Here is a 16,979-nt window from a genome sequence, read left to right as displayed (position 1 = left end):
ACCACTCAGACACACACACTACTATCAGAGACCACTCAGTCACACACACACACTACTATCAGAGACCACTCAGACACACACACTACTATCAGAGACCACTCAGACACACACACTACTATCAGAGACCACTCAGACACACACACACACACACACACACTACTATCAGAGACCTCTCAGTCACACACACACACACACTACTATCAGAGATCACTCAGACACACACACTACTATCAGAGACCACTCAGTCACACACACACTACTATCAGAGACCACTCAGTCACACACACACTACTATCAGAGACCACTCAGACACACACACACACACACTACTATCAGAGACCACTCAGTCACACACACACACACACACTACTATCAGAGACCACTCAGACACACACACACACACACACACACACACACACACACTACTATCAGAGACCACTCAGTCACACACACACACACACACACTACTATCAGAGACCACTCAGACACACACACACACACACACTACTATCAGAGACCACTCAGTCACACACACACACACACACACACACTACTATCAGAGACCACTCAGTCACACACACACACACACACACTACTATCAGAGACCACTCAGTCACACACACACACACTACTATCAGAGACCACTCAGACACACACACACACACTACTATCAGAGACCACTCAGACACACACACACACACTACTATCAGAGACCACTCAGACACACACACACACTACTATCAGAGACCACTCAGTCACACACACACACACACACACTACTATCAGAGACCACTCAGACACACACACACACACACTACTATCAGAGACCACTCAGACACACACACACACACACTACTATCAGAGACCACTCAGACACACACACACACACACTACTATCAGAGACCACTCATACACACACACTACTATCAGAGACCACTCAGACACACACACACACACAACACACACACACACACACACTACTATCAGAGACCACTCAGACACACACACACACTACTATCAGAGACCACTCAGTCACACACACACACTACTATCAGAGACCACTCAGTCACACACACTACTATCAGAGACCACCACACACACACACACACACACACACACACACACACACACACACACACACACACACACTACTATCAGAGACCACTCAGACACACACACACACTACTATCAGAGACCACTCAGACACACACACACACTACTATCAGAGATCACTCAGACACACACACTACTATCAGAGACCACTCAGTCACACACACACTACTATCAGAGACCACTCAGACACACACACACACACTACTATCAGAGACCACTCAGACACACACACACACACACACACACACCTATCAGAGACCACTCAGACACACACACACACACACACACCTATCAGAGACCACTCAGACACACACACACACACACACACACACACACACACACACACACACACACACTACTATCAGAGATCACTCAGACACACACACACACACTACTATCAGAGATCACTCAGACACACACACACACACACTACTATCAGAGATCACTCAGACACACACACACACACACACTACTATCAGAGACCACTCAGACACACACACACACACACTACTATCAGAGACCACTCAGTCACACACACACTACTATCAGAGACCACTCAGACACACACACACACACACACTACTATCAGAGACCACTCAGACACACACACACACTACTATCAGAGACCACTCAGACACACACACTACTATCAGAGACCACTCAGTCACACACACACACTACTATCAGACACCACTCAGTCACACACACACTACTATCAGAGACCACTCAGACACACACACACACTACTATCAGAGACCACTCAGACACACACACTACTATCAGAGACCACTCAGTCACACACACACACTACTATCAGACACCACTCAGACACACACACTACTATCAGAGACCACTCAGTCACACACACACTACTATCAGAGACCACTCAGTCACACACACACTACTATCAGAGACCACTCAGACACACACACACACTACTATCAGAGACCACTCAGACACACACACTACTATCAGAGACCACTCAGACACACACACACACACACTACTATCAGAGACCACTCAGACACACACACTACTATCAGAGACCACTCAGACACACACACACACTACTATCAGAGACCACTCAGACACACACACACACACACTACTATCAGAGACCACTCAGTCACACACACACACACACACACACACACTACTATCAGAGACCACTCAGTCACACACACACAACTATCAGAGACCACTCAGTCACACACACACACACACACACACACACACACACACACACACACACACACACACACACACACACACACACACACACACACACACACACACACACACACACACACTACTATCAGAGACCACTCAGTCACACACACACACTACTATCAGAGACCACTCAGTCACACACACACACTACTATCAGAGACCACTCAGACAGACACACACACTACTATCAGAGACCACTCAGACAGACACACACACTACTATCAGAGACCACTCAGACACACACACACACTACTATCAGAGACCACTCAGTCACACACACACACACTACTATCAGAGACCACTCAGTCACACACACACACACACTACTATCAGAGACCACTCAGTCACACACACACACTACTATCAGAGACCACTCAGACACACACACTACTATCAGAGATCACTCAGACACACACACACACTACTATCAGAGACCACTCAGACACACACACACACTACTATCAGAGACCACTCAGACACACACACACTACTATCAGAGACCACTCAGACACACACACTACTATCAGAGACCACTCTGACACACACACACACACACACACACACACACACACACACACACACACACACACACACACACACACTACTATCAGAGACCACTCAGACACACACACACACACACCTATCAGAGACCACTCAGACACACACACACACACCTATCAGAGACCACTCAGACACACACACACACACACACACACACACACACACACACACACACACACACACACACACACACACACACTACTATCAGAGATCACTCAGACACACACACTACTATCAGAGATCACTCAGACACACACACACTACTATCAGAGATCACTCAGACACACACACACACACACACACTACTATCAGAGACCACTCAGACACACACACTACTATCAGAGACCACTCAGTCACACACACACTACTATCAGAGACCACTCAGACACACACACACACACACTACTATCAGAGACCACTCAGACACACACACACACACACTACTATCAGAGACCACTCAGACACACACACACTACTATCAGACACCACTCAGTCACACACACACTACTATCAGAGACCACTCAGACACACACACTACTATCAGAGACCACTCAGACACACACACACTACTATCAGAGACCACTCAGACACACACACACACACACACACACTACTATCAGAGACCACTCAGACACACACACTACTATCAGAGACCACTCAGACACACACACACACACACACAACTATCAGAGACCACTCAGACACACACACACACACACACAACTATCAGAGACCACTCAGACACACACACACACTACTATCAGAGATCACTCAGACACACACACACTACTATCAGAGACCACTCAGTCACACACACACACACACTACTATCAGAGACCACTCAGTCACACACACACACACACACTACTATCAGAGACCACTCAGACACACACACACACACTACTATCAGAGACCACTCAGTCACACACACACACACACACACTACTATCAGAGACCACTCAGTCACACACACACACACACACACACTACTATCAGAGACCACTCAGTCACACACACACACTACTATCAGAGACCACTCAGACACACACACACTACTATCAGAGACCACTCAGACACACACACTACTATCAGAGACCACTCAGTCACACACACACACACACACACACACACACACACTACTATCAGAGACCACTCAGACACACACACTACTATCAGAGACCACTCAGTCACACACACACACTACTATCAGAGACCACTCAGACACACACACTACTATCAGAGACCACTCAGACACACACACTACTATCAGAGACCACTCAGAACACACACACACACACACACACACTACTATCAGAGACCTCTCAGTCACACACACACACACACTACTATCAGAGATCACTCAGACACACACACTACTATCAGAGACCACTCAGTCACACACACACTACTATCAGAGACCACTCAGTCACACACACACTACTATCAGAGACCACTCAGACACACACACACACACACTACTATCAGAGACCACTCAGTCACACACACACACACACACACTACTATCAGAGACCACTCAGACACACACACACACACCACACACACACACACACTACTATCAGAGACCACTCAGTCACACACACACACACACACACTACTATCAGAGACCACTCAGACACACACACACACACACACACTACTATCAGAGACCACTCAGTCACACACACACACACACACACACTACTATCAGAGACCACTCAGTACACACACACACACACACACACACTACTATCAGAGACCACTCAGTCACACACACACACACTACTATCAGAGACCACTCAGACACACACACACACACACTACTATCAGAGACCACTCAGACACACACACACACTACTATCAGAGACCACTCAGTCACACACACACACACACACTACTATCAGAGACCACTCAGACACACACACTACTATCAGAGACCACTCAGACACACACACTACTATCAGAGACCACTCAGACACACACACACACACACACTACTATCAGAGACCACTCAGACACACACACACACACACTACTATCAGAGACCACTCATACACACACACTACTATCAGAGACCACTCAGACACACACACACACACACACACACACACACACACACACTACTATCAGAGACCACTCAGACACACACACACACTACTATCAGAGACCACTCAGTCACACACACACACTACTATCAGAGACCACTCAGTCACACACACTACTATCAGAGACCACTCAGACACACACACACACACACACACACACACACACACACACACACACACACACACACACACACTACTATCAGAGACCACTCAGACACACACACACACTACTATCAGAGACCACTCAGACACACACACACACACTACTATCAGAGATCACTCAGACACACACACTACTATCAGAGACCACTCAGTCACACACACACTACTATCAGAGACCACTCAGACACACACACACACTACTATCAGAGACCACACACACACACACACACACACACACACACACACACACACACACACACACACACACACACACTACTATCAGAGATCACTCAGACACACACACACACTACTATCAGAGATCACTCAGACACACACACACACTACTATCAGAGATCACTCAGACACACACACACACACACACTACTATCAGAGATCACTCAGACACACACACACACACACACACACTACTATCAGAGACCACTCAGACACACACACACACACACTACTATCAGAGACCACTCAGTCACACACACACTACTATCAGAGACCACTCAGACACACACACACACACACACACTACTATCAGAGACCACTCAGACACACACACACACTACTATCAGAGACCACTCAGACACACACACTACTATCAGAGACCACTCAGTCACACACACACTACTATCAGACACCACTCAGTCACACACACACTACTATCAGAGACCACTCAGACACACACACTACTATCAGAGACCACTCAGTCACACACACACTACTATCAGAGACCACTCAGTCACACACACACTACTATCAGAGACCACTCAGACACACACACACACTACTATCAGAGACCACTCAGACACACACACTACTATCAGAGACCACTCAGACACACACACACACACTACTATCAGAGACCACTCAGACACACACACTACTATCAGAGACCACTCAGACACACACACACTACTATCAGAGACCACTCAGACACACACACACACACACACACACAACTATCAGAGACCACTCAGACACACACACACACACACACACTACTATCAGAGACCACTCAGACACACACACACACTACTATCAGAGATCACTCAGACACACACACACTACTATCAGAGATCACTCAGACACACACACACACACACACACAACTATCAGAGACCACTCAGTCACACACACACACACACTACTATCAGAGACCACTCAGTCCACACACACACACACACACACACACACACACACACACTACTATCAGAGACCACTCAGACACACACACACACACACTACTATCAGAGACCACTCAGTCACACACACACACACACACACTACTATCAGAGACCACTCAGTCACACACACACACACACTACTATCAGAGACCACTCAGTCACACACACACACTACTATCAGAGACCACTCAGACACACACACACACTACTATCAGAGACCACTCAGTCACACACACACACACTACTATCAGAGACCACTCAGTCACACACACACACTACTATCAGAGACCACTCAGTCACACACACACACTACTATCAGAGACCACTCAGTCACACACACACACTACTATCAGAGACCACTCAGACACACACACTACTATCAGAGACCACTCAGACACACACACACACACACACTACTATCAGAGACCTCTCAGTCACACACACACACACACACACTACTATCAGAGATCACTCAGACACACACACTACTATCAGAGATCACTCAGTCACACACACTACTATCAGAGACCACTCAGTCACACACACACACACACACACTACTATCAGAGACCACTCAGACACACACACACACACACACACACACACACACTACTATCAGAGACCACTCAGTCACACACACACACACACACTACTATCAGAGACCACTCAGTCACACACACACACACTACTATCAGAGACCACTCAGTCACACACACACACTACTATCAGAGACCACTCAGACACACACACACACACACACTACTATCAGAGACCACTCAGTCACACACACACACACACTACTATCAGAGACCACTCAGACACACACACTACTATCAGAGACCACTCAGACACACACACTACTATCAGAGACCACTCAGACACACACACACACACACTACTATCAGAGACCACTCAGACACACACACACACACACACACTACTATCAGAGACCACTCATACACACACACACACACTACTATCAGAGACCACTCAGTCACACACACACACTACTATCAGAGACCACTCAGTCACACACACTACTATCAGAGACCACTCAGACACACACACACACACACACACACACACACACACACACACACTACTATCAGAGACCACTCAGCACACACACACACACTACTATCAGAGACCACTCAGACACACACACACACTACTATCAGAGACCACTCAGACACACACACACACTACTATCAGAGACCACTCAGACACACACACACACTACTATCAGAGACCACTCAGACACACACACTACTATCAGAGACCACTCAGTCACACACACACTACTATCAGAGACCACTCAGACACACACACACACACACACTACTATCAGAGACCACTCAGACACACACACACACACACTACTATCAGAGACCACTCAGTCACACACACACACACTACTATCAGAGACCACTCAGTCACACACACACACACTACTATCAGAGACCACTCAGTCACACACACACTACTATCAGAGACCACTCAGTCACACACACACTACTATCAGAGACCACTCAGACACACACACACACACTACTATCAGAGACCACTCAGACACACACACACACACTACTATCAGAGATCACTCAGACACACACACTACTATCAGAGACCACTCAGTCACACACACACTACTATCAGAGACCACTCAGACACACACACACACTACTATCAGAGACCACTCAGACACACACACACACACACACCTATCAGAGACCACTCAGACACACACACACACACCTATCAGAGACCACACACACACACACACACACACACACACACACACACACACACACACACACACACACACACACACACACACTACTATCAGAGATCACTCAGCACACACACACACACACACACACTACTATCAGAGACCACTCAGACACACACACACACACACTACTATCAGAGACCACTCAGTCACACACACACTACTATCAGAGACCACTCAGACACACACACACACACACACTACTATCAGAGACCACTCAGACACACACACACACTACTATCAGAGACCACTCAGACACACACACTACTATCAGAGACCACTCAGACACACACACTACTATCAGAGACCACTCAGTCACACACACACTACTATCAGAGACCACTCAGTCACACACACACTACTATCAGAGACCACTCAGTCACACACACACTACTATCAGAGACCACTCAGACACACACACACACTACTATCAGAGACCACTCAGACACACACACACACTACTATCAGAGACCACTCAGACACACACACTACTATCAGAGACCACTCAGACACACACACACACACTACTATCAGAGACCACTCAGACACACACACTACTATCAGAGACCACTCAGACACACACACACTACTATCAGAGACCACTCAGACACACACACACACACACACACACACACAACTATCAGAGACCACTCAGACACACACACACACACACACACACTACTATCAGAGACCACTCAGACACACACACACACTACTATCAGAGATCACTCAGACACACACACACTACTATCAGAGATCACTCAGACACACACACACACACACAACTATCAGAGACCACTCAGTCACACACACACACACACTACTATCAGAGACCACTCAGTCACACACACACACACACACACACACACACTACTATCAGAGACCACTCAGACACACACACACACACACTACTATCAGAGACCACTCAGTCACACACACACACACACACTACTATCAGAGACCACTCAGTCACACACACACACACACTACTATCAGAGACCACTCAGTCACACACACACACACTACTATCAGAGACCACTCAGACACACACACACACTACTATCAGAGACCACTCAGACACACACACTACTATCAGAGACCACTCAGTCACACACACACACACTACTATCAGAGACCACTCAGTCACACACACACACTACTATCAGAGACCACTCAGTCACACACACACACTACTATCAGAGACCACTCAGACACACACACTACTATCAGAGACCACTCAGACACACACACTACTATCAGAGACCACTCAGACACACACACACACACACACACACACACTACTATCAGAGACCTCTCAGTCACACACACACACACACACTACTATCAGAGATCACTCAGACACACACACTACTATCAGAGATCACTCAGTCACACACACACACACTACTATCAGAGACCACTCAGTCACACACACACACACACACACTACTATCAGAGACCACTCAGAACACACACACACACACACACACACACACACACACACACTACTATCAGAGACCACTCAGTCACACACACACACACACTACTATCAGAGACCACTCAGTCACACACACACACACACTACTATCAGAGACCACTCAGTCACACACACACACACTACTATCAGAGACCACTCAGTCACACACACACACTACTATCAGAGACCACTCAGACACACACACACACACACACACTACTATCAGAGACCACTCAGTCACACACACACACACACACTACTATCAGAGACCACTCAGACACACACACTACTATCAGAGACCACTCAGACACACACACTACTATCAGAGACCACTCAGACACACACACACACACACACTACTATCAGAGACCACTCAGACACACACACACACACACACACTACTATCAGAGACCACTCATACACACACACACACACTACTATCAGAGACCACTCAGACACACACACTACTATCAGAGACCACTCAGACACACACACTACTATCAGAGACCACTCAGACACACACACACACTACTATCAGAGACCACTCAGTCACACACACACACTACTATCAGAGACCACTCAGTCACACACACTACTATCAGAGACCACTCAGACACACACACACACACACACACACACACACACACACACACACACACACACACACACACACACTACTATCAGAGACCACTCAGACACACACACACACTACTATCAGAGACCACTCAGACACACACACACACTACTATCAGAGACCACTCAGACACACACACACACTACTATCAGAGACCACTCAGACACACACACACACACTACTATCAGAGATCACTCAGACACACACACTACTATCAGAGACCACTCAGTCACACACACACTACTATCAGAGACCACTCAGACACACACACACACACACACTACTATCAGAGACCACTCAGACACACACACACACACACACTACTATCAGAGACCACTCAGACACACACACACACACACTACTATCAGAGACCACTCAGTCACACACACACACACTACTATCAGAGACCACTCAGTCACACACACACTACTATCAGAGACCACTCAGTCACACACACACTACTATCAGAGACCACTCAGACACACACACACACTACTATCAGAGACCACTCAGACACACACACTACTATCAGAGACCACTCAGACACACACACACACACACTACTATCAGAGACCACTCAGACACACACACTACTATCAGAGACCACTCAGACACACACACACTACTATCAGAGACCACTCAGACACACACACACACACAACTATCAGAGACCACTCAGACACACACACACACACACTACTATCAGAGACCACTCAGACACACACACACACTACTATCAGAGATCACTCAGACACACACACACTACTATCAGAGACCACTCAGTCACACACACACACACACTACTATCAGAGACCACTCAGTCACACACACACACACACACACACACACACTACTATCAGAGACCACTCAGACACACACACACACACACTACTATCAGAGACCACTCAGTCACACACACACACACACACTACTATCAGAGACCACTCAGTACACACACACACACACACACTACTATCAGAGACCACTCAGTCACACACACACACTACTATCAGAGACCACTCAGACACACACACACACTACTATCAGAGACCACTCAGACACACACACTACTATCAGAGACCACTCAGTCACACACACACACACTACTATCAGAGAACACTCAGTCACACACACACACTACTATCAGAGACCACTCAGTCACACACACACACTACTATCAGAGACCACTCAGACACACACACTACTATCAGAGACCACTCAGACACACACACACACACACACTACTATCAGAGACCACTCAGTCACACACACACACACACACACTACTATCAGAGACCACTCAGTCACACACACACACACACACACTACTATCAGAGACCACTCAGTCACACACACACACTACTATCAGAGACCACTCAGACACACACACACACTACTATCAGAGACCACTCAGACACACACACTACTATCAGAGACCACTCAGTCACACACACACACACTACTATCAGAGACCACTCAGTCACACACACACACTACTATCAGAGACCACTCAGTCACACACACACACTACTATCAGAGACCACTCAGACACACACACACTACTATCAGAGACCACTCAGACACACACACACACACACTACTATCAGAGACCACTCAGTCACACACACACACACACACACACTACTATCAGAGATCACTCAGACACACACACTACTATCAGAGATCACTCAGTCACACACACACACACTACTATCAGAGACCACTCAGTCACACACACACACACACACACTACTATCAGAGACCACTCAGACACACACACACACACACACACACACACACACTACTATCAGAGACCACTCAGTCACACACACACACACACTACTATCAGAGACCACTCAGTCACACACACACACACACACACACTACTATCAGAGACCACTCAGTCACACACACACACACTACTATCAGAGACCACTCAGTCACACACACACACACTACTATCAGAGACCACTCAGACACACACACACACACACACTACTATCAGAGACCACTCAGTACACACACACACACACACTACTATCAGAGACCACTCAGACACACACACTACTATCAGAGACCACTCAGACACACACACTACTATCAGAGACCACTCAGACACACACACACACACACACTACTATCAGAGACCACTCAGACACACACACACACACACACACACACTACTATCAGAGACCACTCACACACACACACACACACTACTATCAGAGACCACTCAGACACACACACTACTATCAGAGACCACTCAGTCACACACACACTACTATCAGAGACCACTCAGACACACACACACACACACACACACACACACACACACACACACACACTACTATCAGAGACCACTCAGACACACACACACACTACTATCAGAGACCACTCAGTCACACACACACACTACTATCAGAGACCACTCAGTCACACACACTACTATCAGAGACCACTCAGACACACACACACACACACACACACACACACACAACTATCAGAGACCACTCAGACACACACACACACACTACTATCAGAGACCACTCAGACACACACACACACTACTATCAGAGATCACTCAGACACACACACTACTATCAGAGACCACTCAGTCACACACACACTACTATCAGAGACCACTCAGACACACACACACACACACACTACTATCAGAGACCACTCAGACACACACACACACACACACTACTATCAGAGACCACTCAGACACACACACACACACACTACTATCAGAGACCACTCAGTCACACACACACTACTATCAGAGACCACTCAGTCACACACACACTACTATCAGAGACCACTCAGTCACACACACACACACACACTACTATCAGAGACCACTCAGTCACACACACACACACACTACTATCAGAGACCACTCAGACACACACACAGACACACTACTATCAGAGACCACTCAGACACACACACAGACACACTACTATCAGAGACCACTCAGTCACACACACACACACTACTATCAGAGACCTCTCAGTCACACACACACACACACTACTATCAGAGATCACTCAGACACACACACTACTATCAGAGACCACTCAGTCACACACACACTACTATCAGAGACCACTCAGTCACACACACACTACTATCAGAGACCACTCAGACACACACACAGACACACTACTATCAGAGATCACTCAGTCACACACACACACACTACTATCAGAGACCACTCAGTCACACACACACACACACACACTACTATCAGAGACCACTCAGACACACACACACACACACACACTACTATCAGAGACCACTCAGTCACACACACACACACTACTATCAGAGACCACTCAGTCACACACACACACACTACTATCAGAGACCACTCAGACACACACACACACACTATTATCAGAGACCACTCAGACACACACACACACACACTACTATCAGAGACCACTCAGACACACACACACACACACACTACTATCAGAGACCACTCAGACACACACACTACTATCAGAGACCACTCAGACACACACACACTACTATCAGAGACCACTCAGACACACACACTACTATCAGAGACCACACAGACACACACACACACACACACTACTATCAGAGACCACTCATACACACACACTACTATCAGAGACCACTCAGACACACACACACACACACACACACACACACTACTATCAGAGACCACTCAGCACACAACACACACACACACTACTATCAGAGACCACTCAGACACACACACACTACTATCAGAGACCACTCAGTCACACACACACACACACACTACTATCAGAGACCACTCAGACACACACACTACTATCAGAGACCACTCAGTCACACACACACACTACTATCAGAGACCACTCAGAACACACACACACTACTATCAGAGACCACTCAGTCACACACACACTACTATCAGAGACCACTCAGTCACACACACACTACTATCAGAGACCACTCAGACACACACACACACACTACTATCAGAGACCACTCAGACACACACACTACTATCAGAGACCACTCAGACACACACACACACACTACTATCAGAGACCACTCAGACACACACACTACTATCAGAGACCACTCAGACACACACACACTACTATCAGAGACCACTCAGACACACACACACACACAACTATCAGAGACCACTCAGACACACACACACACACACTACTATCAGAGACCACTCAGACACACACACACACTACTATCAGAGACCACTCAGTCACACACACACTACTATCAGAGACCACTCAGTCACACACACACACACACACACACACACACTACTATCAGAGACCACTCAGACACACACACACACACACTACTATCAGAGACCACTCAGTCACACACACACACACACACTACTATCAGAGACCACTCAGTCACACACACACACACACACACTACTATCAGAGACCACTCAGTCACACACACACACTACTATCAGAGACCACTCAGTCACACACACACACTACTATCAGAGACCACTCAGACACACACACACACTACTATCAGAGACCACTCAGACACACACACTACTATCAGAGACCACTCAGACACACACACTACTATCAGAGACCACTCAGACACACACACTACTATCAGAGACCACTCAGACACACACACACACACACACTACTATCAGAGACCTCTCAGTCACACACACACACACACTACTATCAGAGATCACTCAGACACACACACTACTATCAGAGACCACTCAGTCACACACACACTACTATCAGAGACCACTCAGTCACACACACACTACTATCAGAGACCACTCAGACACACACACAGACACACTACTATCAGAGATCACTCAGACACACACACACACTACTATCAGAGACCACTCAGTCACACACACACACACACACTACTATCAGAGACCACTCAGACACACACACACACACACACACACTACTATCAGAGACCACTCAGTCACACACACACACACACTACTATCAGAGACCACTCAGTCACACACACACACACTACTATCAGAGACCACTCAGTCACACACACACACACTACTATCAGAGACCACTCAGACACACACACACACACACACTACTATCAGAGACCACTCAGTCACACACACACACACACACTACTATCAGAGACCACTCAGACACACACACACACACACACACACTACTATCAGAGACCACTCAGACACACACACTACTATCAGAGACCACTCAGACACACACACTACTATCAGAGACCACTCAGACACACACACTACTATCAGAGACCACTCAGACACACACACACACACACACTACTATCAGAGACCACTCAGACACACACACACACACACACACACTACTATCAGAGACCACTCATACACACACACACACACACACTACTATCAGAGACCACTCAGACACACACACTACTATCAGAGACCACTCAGACACACACACACTACTATCAGAGACCACTCAGACACACACACACACTACTATCAGAGACCACTCAGTCACACACACACACTACTATCAGAGACCACTCAGTCACACACACTACTATCAGAGACCACTCAGACACACACACACACACACACACACACACACACACACACACACACACACACACACACACACACACACACACACACACACACACACTACTATCAGAGACCACTCAGACACACACACACACTACTATCAGAGACCACTCAGACACACACACACACTACTATCAGAGATCACTCAGACACACACACTACTATCAGAGACCACTCAGTCACACACACACTACTATCAGAGACCACTCAGACACACACACACACACACACTACTATCAGAGACCACTCAGACACACACACACACACACACTACTATCAGAGACCACTCAGACAAACACACACACTACTATCAGAGACCACTCAGTCACACACACACACTACTATCAGAGACCACTCAGACACACACACACACACAACTATCAGAGACCACTCAGACACACACACACACACACTACTATCAGAGACCACTCAGTCACACACACACACACTACTATCAGAGACCACTCAGTCACACACACACTACTATCAGAGACCACTCAGTCACACACACACACACTACTATCAGAGACCACTCAGTCACACACACACACTACTATCAGAGACCACTCAGACACACACACACACTACTATCAGAGACCACTCAGACACACACACACTACTATCAGAGACCACTCAGTCACACACACACACACACACTACTATCAGAGACCACTCAGACACACACACACACTACTATCAGAGACCACTCAGTCACACACACACACTACTATCAGAGACCACTCAGACACACACACTACTATCAGAGACTACTCAGTCACACACACTACTATCAGAGACCACTCAGACACACACACACACACACTACTATCAGAGACCACTCAGACACACACACACACACACACACACACACACACACACACACACACACACACACACACACACACACACTACTATCAGAGACCACTCAGACACACACACACTCTACTATCAGAGACCACTCAGACACACACACACTACTATCAGAGACCACTCAGTCACACACACACACACACACACTACTATCAGAGACCACTCAGACACACACACTACTATCAGAGACCACTCAGTCACACACACACACTACTATCAGAGACCACTCAGACACACACACTA

General features: G+C 47.1%; 1 protein-coding gene across 4 annotated transcripts in view; it reads right to left on the bottom strand.

Moving 5' to 3' along the window:
* The window catches only part of imdh1 (Inosine-5-monophosphate dehydrogenase 1), a 49,643-nt gene that overhangs the window by 12,329 nt on the left and 20,335 nt on the right, over nt 1–16,979 (bottom strand).

The sequence above is a fragment of the Salmo salar genome, chromosome ssa17 (assembly GCF_905237065.1).
Source record: "Salmo salar chromosome ssa17, Ssal_v3.1, whole genome shotgun sequence".
NCBI lineage: Eukaryota > Metazoa > Chordata > Actinopteri > Salmoniformes > Salmonidae > Salmo > Salmo salar.
The sequence above is the reverse complement of the archived record's forward strand: the minus strand, read 5'-3'. Positions and strand labels throughout refer to the sequence as shown.